At 38.4% G+C, this 15,482-nt stretch overlaps 1 long non-coding RNA gene across 1 annotated transcript; it reads left to right on the plus strand.

The window, feature by feature from the left end:
• The first annotated feature begins 8,483 nt into the window (after nucleotides 1–8,483).
• LOC141427098 (uncharacterized) lies at nucleotides 8,484–9,695 on the plus strand. The gene is made up of 2 exons (XR_012451305.1): nucleotides 8,484–8,953; nucleotides 9,580–9,695. It is a non-coding gene; the product is annotated as an uncharacterized lncRNA (long non-coding RNA).
• The last annotated feature ends 5,787 nt before the right edge of the window (nucleotides 9,696–15,482 follow it).

Genomic DNA, 15,482 nt, shown 5'->3' on the forward strand with positions numbered 1-15,482 from the left:
AGTTTTTTAGCTGGAGATAGTCTGTCACTGTCTGGTTCCTGCCTTCCTAGTCGTCCATAGTGGTTTTTTCCCGATTGTACAACCCCCATGTTTTATAAATATAGAAAGAAAGAAAGGTTTATTTTGGCTCCATAAGTACCACCTAAAACTAAGACTAAAACTAGCACTAAAACTATGTTACTTGGTGACACGACAGGATACCAAAAAGGGTCTCTACTCAGCATGTGTTGCCGCACATTATGTGCAGTAACGCTAATTTTCTGTGGAGCCCAAACGTTAAATAAACATGTATGCATGAGCCAGTTCCTTTGCCCCAGTCAGACGAAGAAAAATATAAAATAAAAAATATATAAACCATAGACAAGGAAGAAGTGACGTGGCTTAGTGTAAAAGATAATACTTTACTGCTGTCGTGGCAATAAATAACCTTAAAACATTTTCTTTTGCCATGCGTTACCTCCGACAAAAGGAACTGGCTGGCAAAGATTATAATTTACACCATTTACATATTGATCAATTTACACACACACACACACACACACACACATAAACATCACGCCTGTATTCCCAAATGGGGTACGCAGAGCACACGAAACGTTACCGCTTCGGAGCCACTTTTAGCAATATTAGGTTTTAAGTTTGAAAAAACGGTACAATAGTGACAGGTTGCTAGCCTGTCGCCTACGGTATACCTTAACCTATATCCTCAGTCACCTCTTACGACATCCACGGAAGAAATGGAAAGGTGTAATTCTAACCCGACAGCACAAGGTAATAATTATAATAAGAAGTTAATGGGGTGTTTATTATGAAAAGGTTGTGCCGTAGGGTCAGCTTATAATGGCCGTCTAGAATCATCTTGTCGTTAACTATGTTTTGTACTTGAAATAACTTTACTAGGTCAAATGTCGCGTCAAAAATATATTCGTTACTTACCTATACCTAGTGTCATCCACGAAGACGCGTGATTTTGTAAAAATAAGGCATTAATGACATTGTAATAAGAACCACGGCACGCGTCATCGTGAATGACTCTACCTATACTTGTCCAGGCGTCTAATATTATTTACGACTGCGAAAAATTGTTTTTGCGTGTTACTCGTTTTTAGGGTTCCGGAGCCAAAATGGCAAAAACGAAAACCCTTATAGTTTCGCCATGTCTATCTGTCTGTCTGTCTGTCTGTCCGTCCGCGGCTTTGCTCAGAGACTATCAATGCTAGAAAGCTGTAATTTTGCACGGATATAAAAGTAAACTATGCGGAGAAAATAGTACAGTTAAAAATTAAAAAACATTTTTTTTTAGGGTACCTCCCATAGACGTAAAGTGGGGGTGTTTTCTTTTTATCCCACCCTATAGTGTGGGATATCGTTGGATAGGTCTTTTACCTTTTACCATTAGGGGGTTGCTAAAACGATTTTTCGATTCAATGATTTGTTTGCGAAATATTCAACTATAAAGTGAAAATTTTCATTAAAATCGAGCGCCCCCCCCCCCCCCTCTAAAATCTAAACCGGTGGGCGGAAAATTTTTAAAAAAATCAGGATGGTAGCAAGTATATCAGACTTTCAAGGAAAACTATAACGGCTAAGTTTTCTTGAGAATTATTAGTAGTTTATGAGTAAATAGCAGCCTAAGGTATAAAATATACCTAAACTTGGAAGATTCCGTATAAAATTCGAAATCCTTAGAAAAATATTACTTATTTTTTTCGTAATGGCTACGGAACCCTATTTCGGGCGTGTCCGACACGCTCTTGGCCGGTTTTTTTTTAATCTATTGGGTGACAAACGAGCAAGAGGGTCTCCTGATGGTAAGAGATCACCACCGCCCATAGACACCTGCAACACCAGGGGGATTGCAGATGCGTTGCCAACCTAGAGGCCTAAGATGGGATACCTCAAGTGCCAGTAATTTCACCGGCTGTCTTACTCTCCACGCCGAAACACAACAGTGCAAGCACTGCTGCTTCACGGCAGGATTAGCGAGCCAGATGGTGGCAGCACTCCGGACGGACCCACGTGGGTTCCAACCCCGGCTCGCATCTCTGAGTTTTTCGAAATTCATGTGCGAAATTACATTTGAAATTTACCACGAGCTGTACGGTGAAGGAAAACATGAGGAAACCTGCAGAACCTGCGAAGCAATTCAATGATATGTCTTAAGTTCCCGATTCGCACTGGGCCCGCGTGGAAACTACGTCCCAAGCCCTCTAAATCTGAGAGCGGACTGTGCGCGGCATTGGGACGATACGGCTGGGATGATAATTAATAATGGGAAATTTTGGAAAATTCGTATAATCTCTAAAGTCCTATGCCACTGTCGAAGTTAATAGTTAATGCGTAAGTTATTTGCGAATCATTTGACTTACGCACTTATTGGTATTTTTGCAAATAAAAAATAAAATTCATCATCATCATCATCATCGGCCTATCTTAGTCCACTGCTGGCCATAGGCCTCTCCAGTTGCACGCCACTGAGCACGATCCTCGGCCAGTCTCATCCAGTTCTTGCCAGCTAACCTGCGAAGATCATCGCTCCACCTGTGCTCCACCTAGTCTGAGGGCGTCCTACGCCACGCTTGCCGATTCGCGGTCTCCACTCAAGAACTCGTTTGCCCCAGCGGTTATCAGTTCTTCGACTGACATGGCCGGCCCACTGCCACTTCAGTTAAAAATAAAATTAAACGGGTATTTTAACAAACATATGCGTTTGCCTTGTTGAGGTCATGTGCTTTTTATAATACTGTTGTCATAACAAAAAGGGCCATGACTAAATTTTTTCACGAATTTAAGTTAAATATTCAGAATCAGGAAAAACAGGCGCATCTGTCTGATTTTTTGTATATTTCTTGGAGAAAATACTGTCACAGATACCGTTAGCCCAAAGCGCACCAATTCCTGAGATATATTTACTACTTCAGATTTACTACTAGATTTATTAAAGCAAAGAGACTCAAACTCATTTATTTGCTTTGAAACAATACAAAATACTGAATCAAACCCTGTAAGTGCACTGCAATAATGCTATTATTAAATTAACCTTAAACTTATGAGCGCAGATATGGATATGTGCTCGTACCTTAAACTTAAACTTAGCTAAAAACATAGTCGAGACATATTTGGCTAATGGTTAAAATGCTTAATAATTTAACTAACCACCAAAAAGTTGTAAAGCCCCCGACATTGTCACTTCAAAGTTCAATATCTCAAACTCTCACCCGTTGAGCTACGGTGCCACACACAGACACACATAGCGGTCAAACTTATAACACCCCCTTTTTGCATCGGAGGTTTAAGCGGTTCATTTCAGTAATATTAAAAATATCTGCATTTTGCCTATGAAGGCTAAATGTGCTTAATTTTTTATGTTTAATAACAGATAATATGCCTATTTTTCCCAACATTGTATCCACATACTTGTCTAAAACCTTAAAATGAAAAGGCACATTTTTTAGTTATGCCTGTACCTACTACGTTGCAAGACTATTTTTACTTTATTTATTTTGTTAAGTAAAAATATGTAAAATCAAAAAAAAACTTTCAACATTTATTCTCTTTTAGATGTGCCCTATCGCATTTCGATGGCAAATATGTAAGAGAAAGTTTACAGTACTGTTTATAACTTAACTTATGTTACAATGAAATTTTATAGGTATACTTTATAGGTGTTAAAGTAGGTAAATATGATAACGCATGTACAAAGTTTAACTAAGAGTTTGTATATGTGCGCTGTCTAGCAATTGGCCACTAAAAAAAAATAGAAAGGAAGCAGCGCGGAAAGAAAACAAAAGAATAACGTGAGTCCTGTCATATAGCCCTTTGCCCACGCTGCGTGTTTAATTTACATTATTACTAGATGCGTCCGCATAGAAGTATGAAAAATAGTTTACGTCCTATTCTCAGACCTACCGAATATATACAAAAGTTTTCATAAAAATCGTTCAAGCCATTTTGGAGGATTTTGGTTACAAACACTCGAGAATTTTATATAATAGACTAAATAGTACATTGTGTCTTAAGGGCGGTAAACAAGGAATTACGAACGAGAGTCTATTAGAAGCCCGAAGTCGAAGACTGAGGGCTTTAATGAGTCGATGTTCGTAATTCTTGTACCGCCCGTGCGACATACAATGTTTTTCATCACATTTGCGAGTAAAATTGTATATTTGTAAAAGAAAAACTAATATTTTTCCAAAAATTGCCGATATCGCTGACTACGCTCTTGGCAGCGCCAGCCTCCGCGCCGCCCTACCCCAGCCTGACCATGCGCGTGACGTGCGCGCGCCGCGCTCCTGCACGCCATGCAGTATCATACTCATTGTCCGTCCTTGGGCTTCATGACAACAAAATTAGTACGGGCAATGACTCATTTACCGACCACGGGTTTCATGACAAGCACATTCAGGCCGAGGGTTTTATTTGGGGGGTTGCAACCAAGGTAGCCTGCATGTTACGACACTGTTTACGAGCAAGTGTGATGAAAAAATTGTTACACTTCAAAGATCAGTTACAGCCTACAGTTACTAACGCGCCGAAAATGAGGCGTTAAAATCCGACTGCCTCAAAAAAACTTAAAACAAGAACTAAAAAAAAACAAGTCTAGAATTCTAAACTTTCAACAGTCGGGTCCCCTTACCGGGAACGTTTTAGCTGGTCATCATTTTTGGTGAGTCCCGACTGTTGAAATTCTAGTACAGTTCAAGGTACTTAGTTCTTGAATAAGACAGAAGTTAGACTGGTTTTTCTTTTTAAGTTTTTATTTTAAAAAATCTGTACTCAGTCACCACCTCAGAATGATAAAAAGGGAATAAGGGCCTAACACTTGACCAAATTTAGAATCCTAATTTAAGAAAGTGTAATCGCGTTTAGTCAATTACTTTTTAGGATCCTTACTTGACTAAAAGTGACTTCCCTAAATTAGGATTCTAAATCATTTAGGATCCTAAATTTAGTCAAATGTAATAAAATAAGCCCTTTAGGCCGCAGTTCTAACGTGAGATAAGTCCAGATTGCGAAGTTCATTACACCATTGAAATGCTCCACAGATTTGCGCATATTTCCTCATAATGCTTTCCCTACTAAAGCTAAATTTCCAAAAACACAGAGTTCGAGCTTGGCTTTGAACCCACGATCTCCGGCTTGAGAGTCCATAGTTCAACAAAATATTATATAATATAATATAATATAATATTATATAATATAATATAATATAATATAATATAATATAATATAATATCATGGGACACTTGACACCAATTGACCTAGTGCCAAACTAAGCAAAGCTTGTACAGTCAAGAGCAAAGATATCGACACAACCAAAGTTACAAAAATATATATACACGACTTTATGCACTTAACATTAGGTAAGGCTGTGTATACATATTTTTGCAACTTTGGCTGCGTCGATATCTTTGCCCTTGACTGTACCATGGATACTAGGCAACGGATAAACATACTTATATAGATAAATACATACTTCAATACGACATATTAAACATCCAAAACCCGAGAACATACATTCGCATTATCCATACAAAGATCTGCCTAATCTGCAAATGTTCTTATAACGATCATTACACACCCCTTGCAGCATCGCAATGCGCATGCGCTTCTATCCATGCAGTCCCATACGCATAAATCTACCAGATCTCACACTATTAAGATGCAAAAGATGCAGACATGTAGTTGTATATGCTGCATTGTCCCGACGCCTTTATACGTTAGCAAATGTATTATTTTGTGTAAATGCGTCCCCTGATACCAGTCGCCGAATCAATCGTTTATCTTGACAGAAGCTTATCGCCAATTGTCTGTCGTTTGTTGACCCCGGATGACCTTAGTCCTAGTACACATACGGAACGGTGGTATTTGTTTCTTATCTCGCAAACAAAATAATTTGGGTAACTATGTCGAAATTAAAGTAAATATTGTTTTATTGAAATAAGGCGCGGTGGCTTAGTTATGGTGGGTGTGGGTGGTATGTTTGGTTTTTAAGATAAATTGCATTATACATATAAAATTAAAATTATATCAATTGTTGTTATATCCTTCGTTACGCCCCAGTACCAAGGTATCAAGCAAAGGCTTCAGGCCCTGGCCTGCGCCTCTGAGTTTTTCGGAATTTATGTACTTACGAAATTAGTTCCGAAATTGACCACGATTTTTACGGTGAAGGGAAACATCATGAGGAATCCTGCACACACCGGATTAGAAATTTAATGATGTGTGTGGTTCCCAAGCCGCACTGGGCCCGCGGGAAAATACGGCCCAATTCCTTTCATTATAATAGGATACCTGTGCCCTGCAGTGTGACGTTTAGGCCGAGATTATAATGAAAGAAAGAAAGAAAGAAAGAGAGAGAGAGAGAGAGAGAAAGAAAGAAAGAAAGAAAATATTTAATTGCCAACAGTACAAACAATGCAAGAAAACAATATAAACAATACAAGATAGTAGTCTGTCCTAACTAGTAGTGTGTCTGTGTGTGTGTTATGAAGATAACTTACAATAATTACTACTTCTAGCAAATGCTATCTGTATCAAAGTACATAGAGTGCTTAAAGTCACGTATTAACGCAGGTTTTAAAACCGCATCCGCGTAAGTTACGCTGAAACATGATTAGCTGTCACAAGGCGCGGTACTACGTCTCTAATTGGTTGTAAATGACGCAAATCCCTTCAAAGTCATTACAGTCTCGATAAAACCCACGACAAGTTTCTAACACGCTCTAACTTGATGGTGATAATTTAAAAACAAAATACCTTTTCACCTCAGCAGCTCAAACAGGCATGTTTTGCTATTAAAAATAAGAGCAAAATCGCATTTTGGCTACTTTTTATCCCGAAAAAACGCGATAACCGATTCCACGCGGACGAATCTAGTTGAAGAATAAAGGTCTTGACTATCTGTGTTATTAAGTAATCAAACAAATATAAATCGTATTCATATTAAAAAATGTAATCATTACTTTGAAATTTTGAACTCGGTTTAAGACGTGAGTTATCCGTTACAATATCATTTAATAAATCATTACTTTACCTAATATTATGGGCATACCTACTATCATACATCATGATCATCATCATCGCAGCCCAAAACGTCCCACTGCTGGGCATAGGCCTTCTCTCAGATTCCGACAGCTTGGGTGTAGTTCCCACGCGGACCACTTGCATATTAGGAACTTCACACACTATTGAATTGCTTCACAGATTAATACAGGTTTCCTCATGATGTTTCCTTCATCTTCTCTGTGTGCATGCAGCACGACTATTTATATGCCTAACGGCATTTAATCACAGATTATAAGCTATTGTTGTTCTTCGTAAATCTATAAATTTGTTATTACCTATTTATTGTACACTTTTCCGACACACACTCATTTGTGCTGCTTCCGGTCCAACACATTAGGTGCAAAGATATGAAGGTGTTGGCTGAAAATCAGCGCTGTAGTAGGCAGCATATACTTACTGCAGCATAATGCTGAGTCAATTCCTTTTCGACATCATCAAATGTTTTTATTTTCTGTAAATTATGTATTATTTTAAGTTCGATATCGAAATAAAGTTATGTCTATGTCTATGTCTAACGGCGCAACATACTTCAAGTAGTTTAAGATCTTTTGTGCCAACCTATGTTGAACAAATAAATGAATTATTGTTATTATTAAAGCGTTTGGTAAATAATTCTCAAAATGTTGTCACCTAATTTCACACATAAATTTCAAATATCTGAAAACTGCGAGCACAGATTTTAATCCACGATCCTCTACTCGAGAGGCCATAGATCAAACCATTTGGCTATCACGGCTTGTATAATCCTCATAATATCAGCCGTAGGACGTAGACTCCCCTATAAACCTTATTCTTGGGGAGGGGGTTGCCAATACTCGCCGCACTTGGCAAGCTGGTTGGCGATCGAAGTATAGCAATGTAAAAGTAGCCAAGAAGACGCTGCTGCCATTCTTCTGGTATCATCCCAAAGCCGGTTTCTACGGCACCCACCGGAGCATTCTAACGCCGACGCACCATGGCAAATAAATATAAACATACACATATATACTATTATCACACCTGTATTCCCAAATGGGGTAGGCAGAGCACACGAAACGGCACCGCTTCGAAGCCACTTTTAGCAATTTTAGGTTTTAAGTTTGATAAAAACGGTACAATAGTGTCAGGTTGCTAGCCTGTCGCCTTATTAACCTATATCCTCAGTCGGCTCTTACGACATCCACGGAAGAAATGGAGAGGTGTAATACTAACCCGACACCACACGGGTAAATAAATATAAACATTTTTAATTAATCATCTTGGATAAACTTTATTTCATAACATAAGTAAATAAGTAACTTTTCCAGGTAAACACTAGGTACTTTGAAAATATTTACATTCCTTTTAAGTAACTCATTACTTTTTAACTTATATTAAACGACAAAACCAATTACTATATCTTAGAAACAATAATTGTATTCAAAACTGACGTCGCAATTTAATTGACTATTGAATCCACAAGAAGCATCGGTCAAAACATTGCATAGTGACGCCGCAAATGACCCGCTGCGTCTACGCACATGGCTATTCATTATAAAAAGCCACGGCGGGCATGCTAACACCAAACCCACTTTGACACTCGAAGCGAGCGCACGTCGGCTACAACTGTGAAGTGTTTGAAACTTGTTTGTTAAGTGCTGTGCGATGTTTACCAACCCGTTCGAAAGGAAGCATTCTGCTTTAAGGCAGGCGCTGGATCGATTCATCGGGAAGGAGGCCAAGCTTGGCTTCCGAAGGAAGAAGGATGGACACGCGAAGATCGGAGCAACTGTCTCCGGGAGCACTTCTTCCGTAGCATCATCTTCGATCTCTGACTTCGTGCCTCGTTTCGCCAAGCAGAGGTGAACGGACGTGAACCCAATGTGACTCCAGAGAAAAAAATCCAAGGATTCTGTTTGATGAACAGGTTGGTTTCAATTATTTTCATTTTGTAAAAAAATAAGTAAATAAATATCACGGGACACCTTTTGATCTTGTCCCTAAGTAAGCGAAGCTTGAGTTATGGGTGGAGTACAACTGATAAACAATATCAAAGATATATTTTTTCTATTCTTGTGTGTAATAAAATAATGACTAAAGAAAATCCTTGTATAACCAATTGATTTAAGCGTTACTTTGCGGAGGTTCATATAAATTAACTACAACCCTTTACATTGCTCCTGCTCTACCACTACTCTCGAAATGAATATAGGACAAGATGTACTCGGCATTATATTACAATTTAAAGTTTCTATATGTGATAAAATTATTTAAAGATACAAGGATAGAAAGAGAGAAAAAGCACAGTTGTAATCTACACAAGTTTTTTCTAAAAATTACTCGCTGAAATTTATTTGTTAAGATACTAAGATTTTTTTTTTTTTTTTATTCGACTGGATGGCAAACGAACTCTTTATTTATGATTAAAATATGCTAATTATGAATTTCCAGTTAATTTATGGCCTAATTAAAACTTAAGAAAACTCGTTAATGTCCACTTAAAGCAGTGTAATAGAGAAATCGGCTCTAAGGTTTTTTTTTTCTTGTTCACAGGATACAGACCAGTCTATTGACGTCAGAAGAACCGGCGCCTGCGTCGATAGCTAACGGTTAACCACAAGATGGGTTCCAGTTGTTTATAACAATAAAAAAAAATACAACCCATTCAATTTGTTTTTTTTTCGAAAAAGATTTCCAAATGCCTTTTTTCTATTCTTGGATTTCATTGAAGAAACGTTCCAAGAAAAAGTTCATCCAACTTCCTGGTATACAATAGAGTTGAAAGGTATACATACGAATTGTCTTGAAACTTGATACGGACAAGTACTTTAAAAACCCCCGACACACAAAAATAACGCCGCCAAAAAAGACAACTAAAAAGTAAAAAATAATTATGCACTACCTAGCTGTTGCCCGCGACTTCATCTGCGAAGAATTCGTTTATCCCTATCCAGCGGGGACTATAGTATAAGTACCTAGTCATATTTTTTATCTAAGCGTCGTCGGTGTCGGGGGACCGTCCAAACACAAAACACACACACATACACATACCGGTCCACATACACATAGCGGTCAAACATATAACACCCCTCTTTTTGCATCGGGGATTAAAAATTACAATGCACCTAAAGTTAACAAGAAAACTTAAAATACAGCTCGCAAAATAGCTTGAACCTATTAAAAAAAAGAAATATTAGCGAGCTAAATAGAAATGTTTTGACGTGTCCTATATACACATGCTAGTAGGTAGCATTTGCTCAGTAGTAGCATGCTTTCCTGCTAATTACTAGCATGTGTAATAGTAACTTTATGCTAAAATAAACGAAACGTAAACGCTTTTAATGATTTATGGTTAATATTGAACATGAAACTACCGGTGGATTAAAAAAAAAAAAGCCCTTCTCAGGAGCATGCGACTCGGCGGCTGCCGCAACACGCACACTACGCGCCACCGCTCTGCTCGCGGAGCAGATATCAATCATGTTTACATATTTTCCATAGCAATGTCCAATTAAATACATAAATCATGAATGGAATTGCGTCCTCCAAAAGGCTCCTTCATTCATGCAGTGTCATGGCATCATTAATTTGAACGCATTCAAGCTGTTACAGGTTCATCATTTGTCATCAGAAAACAATAAGAGTTCATCTTTTGCCGACTGTTTATATTTGAAACGAGATTATAATTAAGCATGATAAGATATAATTTATCTCTAGCGACCTACACCGGCTTCGTACAGGTACAATTTTCAAAAAGGTCTCTAAAGAGACATCACGCTTTTCAGCTCCATTTCCTAAAAACTACCCGCGCACAGCCAGGGTGTGCTTTTCGTTTTATGTTTATTTAGAAGGGGTCCTTTCAAAAGCTAAACCACATATGTAAGTATCTCATAACCTAAATGACTACGCTACTTAAACAGCAGCACCAGCGACATCTATGGGGAAAAAAGCAACCTGAGATATGTGTGCATAGGAGAAATTCGTGTCTAGACTCCTGTCCAGCGGTGGTGTAGGGGTTATAGCACTCAGCATGGATTGCTGAGACCTGGGTTCGATTCCCAGCGCTGGTCTCTTTTTCTGGTTTTTCTGTGCATCCATGTCTTAGTTTGTATTTTGGATTTGGTTTCACGGGATACCCGTAAAGTAATGAATTTGGTGTTGAAATAAAAAATACTAAAAGACTCCAAAAAACCAATCATAATGTATTTTTACCCATCGTTGAGAAAGTAAAGAAAACATTACCCGTTCCCACTGACGGTGTATAAACAAGGTAGCGTCTCGTGCAGTAATCTTTGCTAACCAAAGTAAGCCTGGTAAATACGCGTATCTAAAATTGTTTATCTACAATTGCGTATTTTCTAAGTATAGAATAATGCGTATATTTAACTTGTGTACAGTTTATAAACGTTGTAATGTTATCTGTCGTTGTTTCTTTCCTGTTTGTAACATTTTTTGGATTACCGGTTTTGCATAATATAGTTACTTGCATAATACATTTAACTAATCTAACAAATAAACATTATAAAAACTGGTTGAAATGCTAAGGTCAATATATTATAATATCAATATTTTTATTTTATAAATCAATATTTTGAATACTAGACTACGCGCTAGTCTAGACTGAATCGCTTTTATCAAAGGTTGCCAGCAAAACCAAAAACTACTTAACATACTCGTAGCTAAGACATTTTTGAATTTAAAATATGAAGCATCGGTGTACGGCAAAGCCATTAAGGCTTTAAATGCAGATCAACTTCTTATATATATTTTTCTCGTATTATATAGAACCTTTCTTCATTAATGATGCTGATGATGATGTTGATGCAGTTCGTCCATTATTCTTTTTTGCAAGCTTTTATTTAGTTTCACCTGTCTCGTTATCTGTCTGTCAAATCAAATCTTGCAAGTTAAATTTGCCCAACTTCCAGTAGTCAGATTGACTTGAAATTTGGAATACTTATGTAATGCGCGTGACAATACAATAATCTAGTAATGACATCCTGGTAGTCCAGCTAGGATCGACTCCAGGACGTAACTCTTCAACGGTTAGTAGCTTCGACTTGAAATTTGGTGTGCAAATGTAGTTTGAATGAATAGTTGCCAGCAAACTGTCAACAAACAAACAACATAGGCCAGGCTCTAATATATCAATATATCGGATAACTCATCTTCATCGCTCACTTCATCTAGGAGCAACGCAACTCGGCGGCTGCCAAAAATGCGGGTAGTTGTGCGACGGTATTAGTTTTGTCGGGTAGTCGGTGGCGCGCAGTGCGTGTTGCAGCAGCCTTCCTTTTCTCCTTCTTTTTTTCTTTTTTTTCATGCGGTCGTCATCCATATCCATACTTAATACACACGGCTTAAGACAGCCGGTGAAATTACTGGCACTTGAGGTATCCCACTAGGCCACTAGGTTGGCAACGCATCTGCAATACCCTGCAATACATCTGCAATATCTTACAATCAGGAAACCCACTTGCTCGTTTGCCATCCGTTCGAATATTTTTTAAATTATAATTGCGAAAGTGTGTGTGTTTGTACGTTTGTGTGTTTTTATGTTTGTGCGTCTTTCATATCGAAACGGAGCGATGGATCGACGTGATTTTTGGCATAGAAGTAGTTTATAGGCCAGAGAGTGACATAGGCTACTTTTTATTCCGGAAAAATACACAGTTCCCGAGGGAACAGCGCGCGATAACCGAATTCCACGCGGGCGAAGCCGCGGGCAAAAGCTAGTTTTGTAATAATATTGTATATGTAACCTGTTCCTTTCCAACAATTAAGATGAATCTAATGATATCTCATGTGTTGAAAACCCTCCACCTGTTTAGGCTACAGAGAGGCCTAAAGAAATAGATACATACATACACTCGAAAAACATAACACTCGTCCGGGCAGTCGGGTAATAACCTAACGAACAAAAAGTTGGAAAACCTCCGACATTGTCACTTCGAAGTTCAATATCGACAATACCTCAAAAACGGCTAAACCGAGTTTGATTAAACATGTCTAAAAGCCATCGCTAGAAAACCTTTTTTCAAATAAAGAAACCGCATTCAAATTGGTTCACCCGGTTAAAAGCTACTATGCCACAGACAGACACACATAGCGGTCAAACTTATAACACCCCTCTTTTTGCGTCAGGGGTTAAAAAGTGCCTCAGTTGATTGTTATTTCACTGCAAACCGGCTTAAATGGGCTTGATGTGGCGTATGCTAGTATCGCAAAGGTCGGTACCCTTGGCAATGACCTTAGCCATACAATTTATCTGCTAATATCCTTTGAAGCAAAATGCGATAACAAGAATGACTGCTATAAAATACTGTACATTTATCATTTGTTTGTACCGTAATATTAGCTCGTTGAATTAAATATGCCAATTAATTTTATAACCTTCAGCTTGCGTTCAGAATAATGCATTTACAATAAACTTAGAAGATTTTATTTAACTACAGCGTTCATGTATTTGTTTGTGAGTAGGTATTATTCCTGTATAAATTGTGGTTTAAAAATTAACAAACAAACCTTCTGGAGCTGAAATTTAATATTGATGTAAGTTCATGTGTTATTATCCTAACCTAACAGACAAAAAGTTGGAAAACCCCCGACTTTGTCACTTCAAAGTTCAATATCTCATAAACGGCTGAACCGAATTCGATGAAACATGTCTAAGCACCATTGCTAGAAAACCTGCTTTCAAATAAAAAAACCGAATTTAAAATCGGTCCATCCGTCTAAGAGCTACGGTGCCACAGACAGACAGACAGAGGGGTTAAAAAGTAGAAAATTAAGAAAACATCACTTTTATATTTAATACACAAATATTACATCACTTTTTACAAAGGGAAACGTTATTTACAATGACCGCCTGGGATTAAAACATGTAACGAAATATATCATCGGTACTTAACATATACACGTGGTAAATCGTATAAGTATCTGTCTTATTTTGTTTGAACTAAGCATTATGAGAACTCTTTTGGACTCCCAGGGCATTTGAACCAGCTTTAAATCGGATCTAAAATATGTTAAGGCCAAGTTCGAAACATTAAAATACTAAGTAGTGTGACGTTACCTTACTTTAATAGAGAGAAAAGAGAGAAATCATTTATTTATAAAACCAATAACACATACACAGGTTAGAAAAATACAAACAGAAGTACATAGTTGCCGCTATAAATAGTTTGCAGGTAGGACCTTGTGCAAGGTCCGCCCGGATTGCTACCACCATCTTGCTCGCTAATCCTGCCGTGTCGCTAATCCAGTCGAATAAAAAAAAAGCTCCCGGCTCAGCATATTGCTGGTTGAATTGATTTCAAAATTTAAAAAAAAATACTTTAATTTATTATTTTACTTTATTTATTTACTAGCTTTTGCCCGCGGCTTCGCCCGCGTGGAATTCGGTTATCGCGCGCTGTTCCCTCGGGAACTGTGCATTTTTCCTGGATAAAAAGTAACCTATGTCACTCTCGGGCCCATAAACTATCTCTATGCCAAAAATCACGTCGATCCGTCGCTCCGTTACGGCGTGAAAGACGGACAAACATACACACACACACTTTCGCATTTATAAAATTATATATAATATATTATACATATTAAGCCGTGGTGGCCTAGTGGTTTGACCAATCGCCTATCAAGCAGAGGGTCGTGGGTTCAAACCCCGGCTCGCACCTCTGAGTTTTCGAATTCATGTGCGGAGTACATTTGAAATTTACCACGAGCTTTGCGGTGAAGGAAAACATCGTGAGGAAACCTGGACAAACCTGCGAAGCAATTCAATGGTTTGTGTGAAGTTCCAATCCTATGGCCCAAGCCCTCTCATTCTGAGGGAGGCCTGTGCCCTGCAGTGGGACGTATAAAGGCTGGGATGATGATATATATATTATATATGTATATATGGAAGTATGGATGTGGATTTCACGCCATTTTACCCGGTCCAATGCTAGTGTCATACACAGTGTCAGCATCAAAGTAGCTGCACACTTTTGTACTTGTCATTTGACAGCTACGTACTTAGATCCATACAAGATTGATGAGTTTATGTGACAAAGTGAAAAATTGATCCGCTACTTTAGTGCTGACTGTATGTAGGTACCAGCCAGCCAGGTCTGCCCATCTAACCCATCCACATCCTCAACTCCAGTCCGTTTCCGAATTGGAAATTAAACAGCGGGCCTACTCCGATGTTCGAAAATCGAAGTACGTATCGTACCGTCCCTCTCGCTCTCGTATTAAATAGTATAAGTGTTGGAGGGATCGAACGACACGAACTTCGATTTTCGAATTTCATATTAGCCCTCGAGGGCCTTAATATCGTGAGCCCCTTTAAATATTTCTGTGTCCTAATAACCCGATAAGTAGGTAGTGGCCGTATTTGACGCAGGTTGGACGTTGGGCCCTGATTTAGAGATATAAGTCTCTTGCGGTTTGTGGCTAAGCCGCAATATAGCAGG

The sequence above is a fragment of the Choristoneura fumiferana genome, chromosome 4 (genome assembly GCF_025370935.1).
Source record: "Choristoneura fumiferana chromosome 4, NRCan_CFum_1, whole genome shotgun sequence".
In the NCBI taxonomy this organism is placed as follows: Eukaryota; Metazoa; Arthropoda; class Insecta; order Lepidoptera; family Tortricidae; genus Choristoneura; species Choristoneura fumiferana.